This window comes from Rattus rattus, chromosome X (genome assembly GCF_011064425.1).
Source record: "Rattus rattus isolate New Zealand chromosome X, Rrattus_CSIRO_v1, whole genome shotgun sequence".
Lineage (NCBI taxonomy): Eukaryota > Metazoa > Chordata > Mammalia > Rodentia > Muridae > Rattus > Rattus rattus.
This window is the reverse complement of record NC_046172.1, coordinates 97949407-97961137: the sequence shown is the minus strand read 5'-3', so window position 1 is coordinate 97961137 and position 11731 is coordinate 97949407. Positions and strand designations below refer to the sequence as shown.

Genomic DNA, 11731 nt, shown 5'->3' with positions numbered 1-11731 from the left:
AAGATGTGAGCAGCCTTTAAAGAGGACATGCAGAAATCCCTTAAGGAAATACAGGAATAAACATTCAAACAGGTCAATGATGAGAATAAAACTGTCCAAGACCTGGGAAGGGAATAAAAGCAATAAAGAAAACACAAACTGAGGCAATCATGGGGATAAACAACCTAGGAAAGAGAACAGGAAGTACAGATATAAGCATCACCAAGAGAATGCAGGCGATGAAAGAGAATCTCAGGTGTAGAAGATACTATACAAGAAATCCACATATAAGTCAAAGAAAATGCAATCTAATTAGTCCATGATACAAAACATCCAAGAAATTTGGGACACTTTGAAAAGACCAAATCTAGTAATAATAGTAATAAAAGAAGATTTCCAGATTAAAGACTGAGAAAATATCTTCAACAATATCATAAGAGAAAATATGCTAATCAAAATAAAGAGATGTTTATAAAGTTACAAGAAGGTACAGAACACCAAATTGGACAAGAAATTAAAATCCTCCCATCACATAATAATTAAAATATACAAAACGAAAAGAATTTTAAAAGCAGCAAAAGGGAAAAGGCTAAGTAACATATACAGGCAGAATTATCAGAACTACACCCAATTTCATTTGAGACTCTGATAGAAAGGTTGGGAGAGGTCTTACAGACCCTAAATAGATAATGGGAGACTTCAACACTCCACTCTCCCCAATGGAATAATCTCCAAGTCAGTAACTAAACAGAGAATGAATCTAGCAGAAGTTATGATTCAAATGGACTTAAGAGGTTTCTATAGAACATTTCACCCAACCATGAAAGAATATATTGTCTTTTCAGCACCACATGGAAACTTCTCCAAAATTGACCATATAATCAGCCACTAAGAAAATCTTAACAGATACAAGAAGATTGAAATAACCCCATGCATTTTATTAGATTACCGTAGATTAAAGCTGAACTTCAATAAAAACAGAAACAACAAAAAGCCTACATATTCACGGAAACTGAACAACTCTTTAAATAATGATCACTGGGTTAGGAAGAAATAGTGAAAGAAATTAATTACTATTTAAAGTTTAATGAAAACGAGGGCACTACATACCCAAACTTATGAGACACTATGGAAACAATGCTAAAAGGAAAGTTCATAGCACTAAGTAGCTGAAGAGATTTGCAGCTTCATAGGAAGAACAACAATATCAACCAACCAGAACCCCCAGAGCTCCCTAGGACTAAATCGCCAACCAAAGAGTACACATGGAGTGACCCTTTGTTCCAGCTGCATATGTAGCAGAGGATGGCCTTGTTGGGCACCAATGGGAGGAGAGGCCCTTAGTCCTGTGAAGGCTCAGGACCAGGGCAGGGAGGCAGGGAGTAGGTGAGGGTGGGGAAGCACTCTCACAGAAGCAGGAGGGAGGGGTCTGATGGGGGGTTTTGGGGAAAGAGATAACAGTAGAAATGTAAATGATAAAAAAACAATAAAAAAAAGAGAGAAATCAGACCCAGGAAGATTAGAAGGCAGGAAATAATCAAACTCAGGGCTGAAATCAATCAATTAGGATTAGAAACAAAGAGAACAATACAAAGAATCAAAGAAAGCAAGAACTGGTTCTTTGAGAAAATCAACAAGACAAAAAACCATCAGCCAAACTAACTTAAAGGAAGACAGTACCCAAATTAACAAAGTTCGAAATGAAAGGGGAGACAACAATGGACACTGAGGAAATTCAAAGACCCATTAGGTTTTACTGAAGGGCAACAACAGAACTGTTAAAAGTAGTAGTAGTTGGTTTTTAAGCCTATACTCCTACAAAATTGGAAAATTTAAAAGAAGTGGACGATTTTCTAGATATGGACAAATTACCAACACTAAATCAAGATCAGGTAAAACATCTGAATAGTCCCATGACCCCTAAAGAAATAGACATAGTCACTTACAGATCTCTCAGCAACAGACCCCACCTGCAAAAAAAAAAAAAAAAAAAAAAAAGAAGCCCTGGGACAGAAGGTTTTAGGGCAGAATTATACGGGATTTTCAAAGAACTACTAATACACTAATGCCAATACTCCTCAAACTATTCCACAAATTAGAAACAGAAGCAACTCTGCTAAACTCATTCTATGAGGCCACAGTCACCCTGATACCTAAACCACACAAAGACTCAACAAAGAAAGTATTTCAGAACAGTTTCCCGTATGAACATTGATGTAAAATAAATACTCAATAAAGTACTCAGAAACTCAACCCAAGAATACATCAAAGACATCATGCATCAAGATCAAGCAAGCTCATCCCAGGAATGCAGGGGTGGTTCAATATACAGAAATCCATCAACATAATCCACCATATAAACAAACTGAAAGAAAACAAAACCCACATAATGATCTCACTATATACAAAAAAGCATTTGTGAAAATCTAACCCACTTCTTATTAAAAGTCTTGGAGAAAGCAGGGATACAAGGTGCATATCTAAACACAACAAAGGCAATATACCACAAGACAATAGACAAAACCAAATTAAATGGAGAGTAGCTTAAATCATTTCCATTAAACTCAGGGACAAGACAAAGCTGTTCACCCTCCTCCTATCTCTTCAATATAGTACTTGAAGTTCTAGCCTGAGCAATAAGACAACTAAAGGAGATTAAGTGAATACAAATAGGAAAGAAGTCAAAGTATCACTGTTCACAGATAATCTAATAAACGATCCCAAAAATTCAACCAGAAAACTCCTCCAGTTGATAAATGCCTCCAGCCAAGTGGCTGGAAACAAATTAACTCAAACAAATCAGAAGCCCGCCTCTACACACGTGATGAACTGGTTGAGAAAGAAGTTAGGGAAATGATAACTTTCACAATAGCCACAAATACTTTGGTGTGACTCTACCCAATCAAGCTCTGAATGACAAGAACTTCAAGTCCGTAAAGAAAGGAATTGAGGAAGAAATTAGAAAATGGAACAAAATCTCTCCCTTCTCATGGATCAGTATGATTGACATAGTGAAAATGGCCATCTTACCAAAAGAAATCTACAATCTACAATACCCAGCAAAATTCTAACACAATTCTTCAAAGATCTCGAAAAAACAATTCTCACCTTTATATGGAAAAAAAAAAACAAAAATAAAAAAACAGTATAGCCAAAATGATAACTCAACAGTAAAACAACTTCTGAGGAATCACCATCCCTGATCTCAAAGCAGTACTACAGAGCAATAGTGATAAAACTGCATGGCATATGTATAGAAACAAAAAGGTTGATCAATGGAATCAAACTGAAGACCCAGAAATAGGAAGTTCCAGAGACCCAGGACGAGGGAAGTTTTAAGGAGTCGATCAAGGTGATCTTATCTGAAATGCCCGACGGTGGGATATGAAACCTGAAAAGACCACCACCAATAGTCAGACAAGACCCCATAGTGGAGGGATGGGGACACCAACCCTCCTACAAAACGTTGACCCAAAAACTGGTCCTGTCCAAAAGAAATGTAAGGACAAAGATGAGATGGAGCAGAGACTGAAGGAATGGCCGACCAAAGGTCAGTCCATTTTTGAGACCATGGGCAGGCATCAGTCCCTCACATTATTACCGATGCTGTGTTGTGTTTCCAGACAGAAGCCTGGCAAAGCAGTCCTGTGAGAGTCTCTACTCCGCAGCTGACCAAGATGACATTGGACAGAGGTCAGGGACCCCTACGGAAGAGTTAGGTGAAGGGCTGAAAGCGGACAAAGAGATGTCAACATCACAGGAAGACCAACAGTGTCAACTACCCTGGACCCCTGGGAGCTCTGAGACATTGAACCACCAACCAAAGGGCATACATACATAGGTTGGTCTGAGGACCCAGGAACATATATATATATATATATATATAGTAGAGGGCTGCCTTGTCTGGGTGTGATGGTTTGTATATATGCTCCATCCAGAGAGTGGCACTATTAGAAGGTGTGGCCTTCTTGGAGTAGGTGTGTCACTGTGGGTGTGGGCTATAAGACCCTCATCTTAGCTGCCTGGAAGTTAGTCAGTCTCCTCATAGCAGCCTGAAAATGAAGATGTAGAACTCAGCTCCTCCCGCACCATGCCTACTAGGATGCTGCTATGTTCCTGCCTTGATGATAATTGACTGAACCTCTGAACCTGTAAGCCAGCCCCAATTAAATGTTGTCCTTATAAGAGTTGCCTTGGTCATGGTGTTTTACAGCAGTAAAACCCTAACGAAAACATCTGGCCTCAGTGGGAAAAGGATGAGCCCAATCCTACAGAAACTTGATACTCCAGGGTGGAGGAATATGGGGGAGCTGTCCTCTTCCAGGTGAAAGGGGGAATCTGGAGGTGAACACCGACAGGGTGGGTAGGAGGGAGCAGCATTTGGGATGTAAATCAATCAATAAGTAATTTTTAGTCTGCCCAGTGAATTAATTAATTTTGAGCCTAGCTTCTGTTAGCATGTAGAGACAGAGTGAGCTTTAATATTATTTTAACTCTAAACAGTTTGTGTGAATGAAAACATACATGATGAATTATAGTATAATGGCAAAAGATAATTTGAAGTGAAATCCAGTTTATTTTGAAAATGTTGTTAATAAATGTCTTTCCAAATTTACTTATTTATCTATTTATTCATTATTTTTAATATTTGTATGTCCTCCTTGGTGACTCATCTATCCATTTCTCTTCCTCATTTTTTTCTTTTAAAATTAGCTCTTGGTTTTCTTATTTACCCTCTATTAGATTTATTACTACTGAAAATTGTCTACTACATCTTCCTTTTCAACCAGTTAAATGTCATTGTTTCATGCTTATTAAGCATAATTTATCTATTCTTTTTATGGCTCAATTTTCTATCATTGTGTGACTGGACAATAAGGCCTACCTCTGGGTTCAGATGTTTAGTTACATTAACAAAGGATTGAATAACATGGAAGATATGGAACAATAATTTTATTTTGAGTTTTGTCCAGAAGTGAATAGCTGAAATCCTTTATCTGACTCTCACAGTTATCACAACTGATTAAAAGGATGAGATAAAACCCAGGAACCAAGCAGATTCAGATAGTGGGTTGTTCTTTTCCTGTAAGGCCAGTCCCCCTTGTGTGTCCTGTTGCTCCTCTAGGTGGCCTTTCCTTATTTCCTTTTTGTCCTTCATTCTTTTGTTTTGAGGTATTTAGGACGTTGGCCATCTAAGCCCAGACAGTTTTTTCCACCAGTTTCTTTCTGTCTCTTGGCAACATGAACCTTAGATTTCAATAACAATTCTAAGAACCCTTGGCCTAACCCAGTGTTGTAAAGGTTTTTCCTTTCTTACAGAAAATTTGTAGTTTTGAATTTAGATTGGAATTCCATTTGAGTTAGTTTTTCTTAGTTGTGTAATTTTTATGAAGATGGAAATTTGTTTTTTACATATGATAAATAATAACTCCAGTAATATCGGTTAGAAAGATTTTTTTCTCCATTGAAATGAGTTTGAGCCTTTGTTGTATTTGCTGATTTTTCAGTATTTGACTGTAATCTATTCAACATAGCATTCTTGAATATTGTTGTTTGAGACTGAAACCTAATATTAAATCAAATTCTATGTCTTTGACATTAAAATAAACTCTTGCTCATCTCTGTCTCTCTGTCTTATGTGTCCCTTTTCTCTCTCTTTCTCTCTCTCTCTCTTTCTCTTTCTTTCTTTCTCTCTTTTTCTCTCTCTTTGTCTCTTTGTGTGTGTGTGTGTGTTTGTGTCTGTCCAACCATCCCTGTGTGAGTACAGGAACATTTATGCCTCAGACAAAGTATGGAGGTCCTTCCTTGCTCTTGAACCTTGTTTGGGACAGGTTCTTCATATACACCGGGTTAGCTGCCCTGTGAGTTTACAGGAAATCTGTCTCTCTCTCTCTCACAGTGGCACACGAGTACTAAGATTATATCATGCACCTTTCCATGGGTTCTATGGCTCTGTACTCAGGCCCCCATGTTCGTGTAGCAAACATTTTAGTCACCAAACCATCTCTCCTGTCTGAAATCAGTTTATTTTAAAAATTGTTTCAGCTACTCTAGTTCATTTACATGTAATCATAAAGTTTAAAGCACTTTTTATATGTATGCCCCTCAAACATGCAGATATTTTTTGAACTGAATCTACAGATCATTTGAGGAAGTATTAATATCCTTAGAAGGCTGACTTGTCCAATTATAAATAAGGTATGTATCTTAATTTCTTGAGTCTATTTATAATAATTTTTCTGGTGTTTTAAATTTTCTTCATGTACCTCCATTACATATTTTAGTAGATTTATACTTCTTATTTGTTTTAATTATATTAAAAACAGTAACCTTGAATATGTTTTCCAATTTCTCTTGCTAGTGTATAAAAACACAAATTATTTTTGAATATGTACTTGTAAAACATAGCTTGCAAAATTCTCTTCTCAATGATTCTAATTATCTAGTTATTAGTGAACATACATTTTTCTGCCCTAGATTTTTTTTGGAGGGCTGGGATAGAATTCAGTGCCTTGCAAAGGTAAGGCAAACTTTCTATCACTAAACCACATCCAATTAATTTTCGTTTTAATTGCTGTGCATGTGATGCTACAAAGAAGCTCAAGATCCTAAAAGTTATTATTTTTGGTTATTTCTCAATTACTATACTGTTTTTCTCTATATATCTTTTTTCCCTGTTTTAAATTGGCTAAAGTTTTCTATTTTAAAACAGGTTTTTATTTCAGAATTGAATATATTTCTTTCTATTCTTTACCCAATCAATTATTTCTATTATCTCTCTTTGAATTTTTCTTTACCTTTTTTTGTTTTATTTTTTGGGCTTTCTTTGTGGGTTTCCATCACTGCTTCAAGAAAATTTTATTTGTGTACTTTAATTTTTCAAAATAGATATGAATATAAATATAAGTATATAAATCTTTCTCTGATTATTATTCTAAGTATAGTTAAATGAAATGCTTCTTTTTAGCAAATTTTCATTTCTGGGAGTCAAGGCTACATGGAGAAATCCTATGTAAAAACAAAAACAAAAGCCAATCAAAACACAAAAGAATTTTTTAAAATGTCTAAACTAGTTAAAATGTTCTTAATATTTTGTTTTTAATGATTTCTAGAATCTTGTTATTAGAAAGTACTTTTATGAAATTTCCACTTTCTAGTGACCTTTTGTCAGCTTAATCTGCAATCTGTAAGAAGATACATTCTTTATAAATGTGAAATACTTAATATATATCATAACATAATGTCTTTACTCATAATTATTTTGTCCTGCCTCTACACAGTCTTCTGATAGTCGCATTAAATTGTCCAGGCTGGCTTTGAACTCACTATGTAGACCAACATGCTCTTGAATTGATGGGGATTCTGAATGATGGGTTTAAGGTACATAACATCATGCATACCTTCTCACATTCTCCAGTCTCCCTTGTCTTGAGTAGATCTTAAAATAGTTTCCCTCTTTTGAATATTTTATTTTTAGTGTTCATGATTATTATAGAATATACAGACTTTTGTGCCTGCTACCTATTTGCTGTTAACTTTGTCTTTTATCATTGAACATCCTTTCCCCTCTGTTTTCATTTGAAACTGACTGTCAGACATCAAGATCACAATGTCTACTTTCATCACTGTTTTGTTTGTACTCTTCCTTACATTCTTTTATTGTAGACATTAATAACCACTACTTCTCACGGGACTATTTAAGACCAAGTATTTTAAGGGAGAAAAAGTATTTATATTCACAGTTGTCAGGTAGCTTTATGAAAGCATTTTGACATATTAATGTGTTTACTTAAAATATTTAATTTCACCTGAAGTATTTTGTTTTTGTTTTCTTCTGTTTTATTTTTATTAGTTTATATTTATTATACAAAAAATAGTAGACTAAACCATGAAATACATATATTGCTTTGATAGTATTTCCCTCTAATTCTCCACATTGAATGCCATCCTCTTCCCAAATAGACATTATGTTTTCATATTATTATTTGTTTGTTGTGTTAATAACTCTAGATTCTTCACGTGATGAGAAGTGTTATTTGTTTTCCTGGGTCTGACATATCTTGATGAAGTTTGCAGCATATGTCTTCAATTGTGATCTATTCTATAGTAATGATTCAGATGAAGGGAATTTGCATCTTTGTTGCTTATTTCTAAGGTTTTAAGCCCAAGAACATCTTCCCAGGTGTAGCAGTGTGGTTTATTTCAAGGAATTTAAGTGAAGAGTGAAGGGCAGTATGGGAAGAGTTGATGGCACTTATCTGTGACATTCCTGTCCTGTAAAATATGTTTTATTCTCTTCACCATTGCACTGACCCATTTTCTTCAAATGTCAATTCTGCCTCTCATGTTTATTTTTCCTTTTCACTCCATTCTGCCTCCAGGAAATGACTTTTTCTTGAGATTTGTGCAGACTTTTCCCTCTGTGACCTGAAGCTTATCTTGGTAACTTTTCAGAGTTTGCTTTGCAGTGGTGTTTTTAGATCAATCTCAGCCTTCCCAATAATGTTCTTTTTTATTTTTGTTACATTTTTTATAACCTTTTTCATAGCCTGTCCTTGATCTACCCAAAAAAGGCAGACAGTGAGGAGCTCACAGTCTTAACTGTACCTTTGAATTTGCTGTTTCACCTCACTTATGGGACCATGTTTCACTAATCCTGGAGAAGTAAAAGGCCAGATAACCAGTGTGATATAGGTGCTTTGAGGTAAATGTGTCTCTGAAACTCGTGGAGGTAGAAAACTCCACTTCCTAAGAGTGCCTATCTAAAGGCATTTAGAGTTGCTAAATTAGGGACTGCCACTGTCGATTTGGGAATGGGTAAGTTTTATATATCATGAGAGATGATGTTTGAGACACATCGCTTTTTAAGATTTTTTAAGATTTTTTAAATCTTTCTTCTTTTTAAGATTTTTAGGCTAGATACTATTTTAGTAATATTTTTATTGTCTAATTCCCTTATGCATTTGGGGAACTTGTTGGACATCTCTCTTTTACTCTACAGGATGATGAATATGTGGGATAATTAAAGTTAGCTGGGACTTCCAGATATTAATAACTAAATTTGAGCTTGATTTTCAAATTTTGTAGTTATGGTACTTATTGAAAAATAGAGTGGTACACACCCGTGGGAGCCTGATGCAGGAAGTACATATGAGCTTTGATTCATTCATTTATATTTCCTATCAATATTTTTAAATGTTGGATGTTTCCCTTTTAATTTTGTGTGTATGGCTGTGTTCCTTATATGTATGTCTGTACCACATGCATGCCCTATGGCCTGCAGAGGTCAAAAGAGAGCATCAAATCTCCTAAAACTACAGTTAGAAATACTGGTGAACTGCCATGTAGATGTTGTGCATCAAACTAGGTCCTCTGGAAGACAATTGAGGATTCATGACCAGGACTGATTTTTTTTGAAATATTAGCCAAAATGTAGATTAAAATGAACAAGCAAAGACATGGCAGAAAATCAAAGGAAAAAAAAATCAAGCCTCTTGAAAATCACTGAAGCTGAGTTTTATGGTTGTGGTATGAACTTGCATTTATGTGCTAAGATATTAATTGTTATACCTTATAAAACCATGACTTATAGACTGCATGAAAAAGAGGAGCAAATCCCATTGAGTGCATAATTTGTACCAAGTAGTTTGTCAACATAAAAGATTGCATGTGCCGGGGGTAGAGCAGTAACTGAGCACTTGCCTAGAGTGGATGAGGCCCTGGGTTTAATATCTCTCACCCAGAAACATTTCTTAAAATAAAATTATGTTAAAAAGACAAGTTTTGCTTTCTTTTTTTGTATTATATGTGGCATTGACAGTAAATGTGCTAGCCCAAATACAGGGCAGGGTGCCACTCTCATTTTTATGGTTATTTATTGTTTATAACTGACACTTGCAAAGAAAACGTTCATGCATAATTTCAATATATTACAAAATAGGTGTTTTAACTTTTGAAAAGTCACCTCAAGTTTTATTTCACATATTTTAACATATCCAATCAATATGTCTTACTTACTTTTTGTTTTTATTGTTTTTGTTTTTCAGATTCTATAGGTAAATTATTAACTGTGTGAATAACATCCCAAGGACTATTTCAAACCTGTGGAAAAATCTGAGATTGAGAAAGGAATAAAATTGTACTCACCATAAAGAATAGCAAGCAGGGACAGGGGCATGACAAGTAGTCCCACCAGCATATCAGCAATGGCTAGGGACATTAAGAAGTAATTGGTTGCATTGTGCAGTTTCTTCTCCATGCTTACTGCCATGATAACAAGAATGTTGCCCCCTATTGTCATGATTATAATCACGACGATTGAAAGTGCTGGCCAGTTTTGTACCCCGTCCGGGAATTGAAACAAGCGTCCACCATCGGAGGAATTAAAAGTGTCAGTTACTATAGCTGCTACTGGACTTATGGAAATATCGAATTGCCAAACCAATAGGCCGATTAGGTGCATCCTGAAAATTAAAAAGAAAAGAGAAAGGAAATTCAGGCTCTGTTTACACACAATATTTCGCTTCTACTATACAATAGCGTGTAGCCACCTCTCCATTACTATGACCATGACTCCTCCATCTTCTTCATTTCCTGTTTTTAATCACTCTTTTTTACTGAGTGACTGCTATAAGGGTTCTGACATTTTCTCAAGCCAATGTAGCGAAGTAAATGACAGGACCAGGGCCCATCATAAGGTCTAGTTTCAGACTGTATTAAAATATTACTGTTGTCCCAAAACACAGTCTTGTTTGACTTGGTGTGATAGTTTATTATTTTCTTTTTGATCTATATTTTTATAATGTTTGATTATGGAAGACCATTTTCATATAAACATAGAAAGTATTCTGAGTATTTCTTCCTCCCACACCACAATAGACTCCCTCACTCTCCTTAGACCTCTTTATTCCTGAGAGTTTTACTTTAATTTTCATGTCATCTGTTCATGCATGATTAAGTGTATCTATGAAGTTAAGGCTTTACGATGAGAGAAAATACGTGGTATTTTTCTTTCAGAGACTGACTTAATGTTTTATTCTTTATATTTTTAAAATATTAATTTCTTTGACCTCTTCTTTAAGACAGCTGTGACAGAAATAATGGTAAAGTTCTTTAAAGCATCCAGTGGCCAGACAAGATACTTTGAAGTTGAATTTTGTTGTCCTAAATTTAAAAGAAAGTATAAGACTTTATCAGAACTATTTTATGAATGTGTTTTGAAAGGTGCTGTGACACAATACATACTCGTTTCTTTTTAGAAGTATTTCCAAATTCTTATGTTTGCAAAGTGAGTTTCTGATGGTTGTCCACTTCTTGCCTTGTGTCTTAAACATTAATGCTCCCTACTGTCTACTTCATTTGTGCCCTTGGTTTTCTAGGACTTAACTCTAGGCTTTAGAGTAATGTCTGTATATGATTGATTCCCATGGACAGAGGTAGGAATTCAATCTCTTAAGTCATTTAAAATACATATTTTTACATTGGTCCTTAGATTCTACCCGTAAGAATTTCAGGTTGGGTGGCAATCTAAGACAAGGGAGATGTTTCTATTTCACTTTTGTTAATTCAAATTAATTTCCCTCATAGTGATGAGATTTATTTACATTTCAAAGACAAATATTTGCTCAAGATGTGAGCTCCTAAGGTGTGTCCTACAAAACCAACACATGTATCTTCCCTGATTTTAAAAATACAATTACGTTCAAAATTTTCTCCCACTTAGAAGGGGGGAAGAAAATAATATAGGGGGCAG

At 35.3% G+C, this 11731-nt stretch overlaps 1 long non-coding RNA gene across 1 annotated transcript in view; it reads right to left on the bottom strand.

The window, feature by feature from the left end:
• Positions 1-10135: 10135 nt before the first annotated feature.
• Positions 10136-11731, bottom strand: part of LOC116888855 — a 105913-nt gene continuing 104317 nt past the window's right edge. Inside the window, exon 4 of the long non-coding RNA XR_004386346.1 lies at positions 10136-10442. This is a non-coding gene — a long non-coding RNA (uncharacterized LOC116888855). The remainder of the gene's footprint in view (positions 10443-11731) is intronic.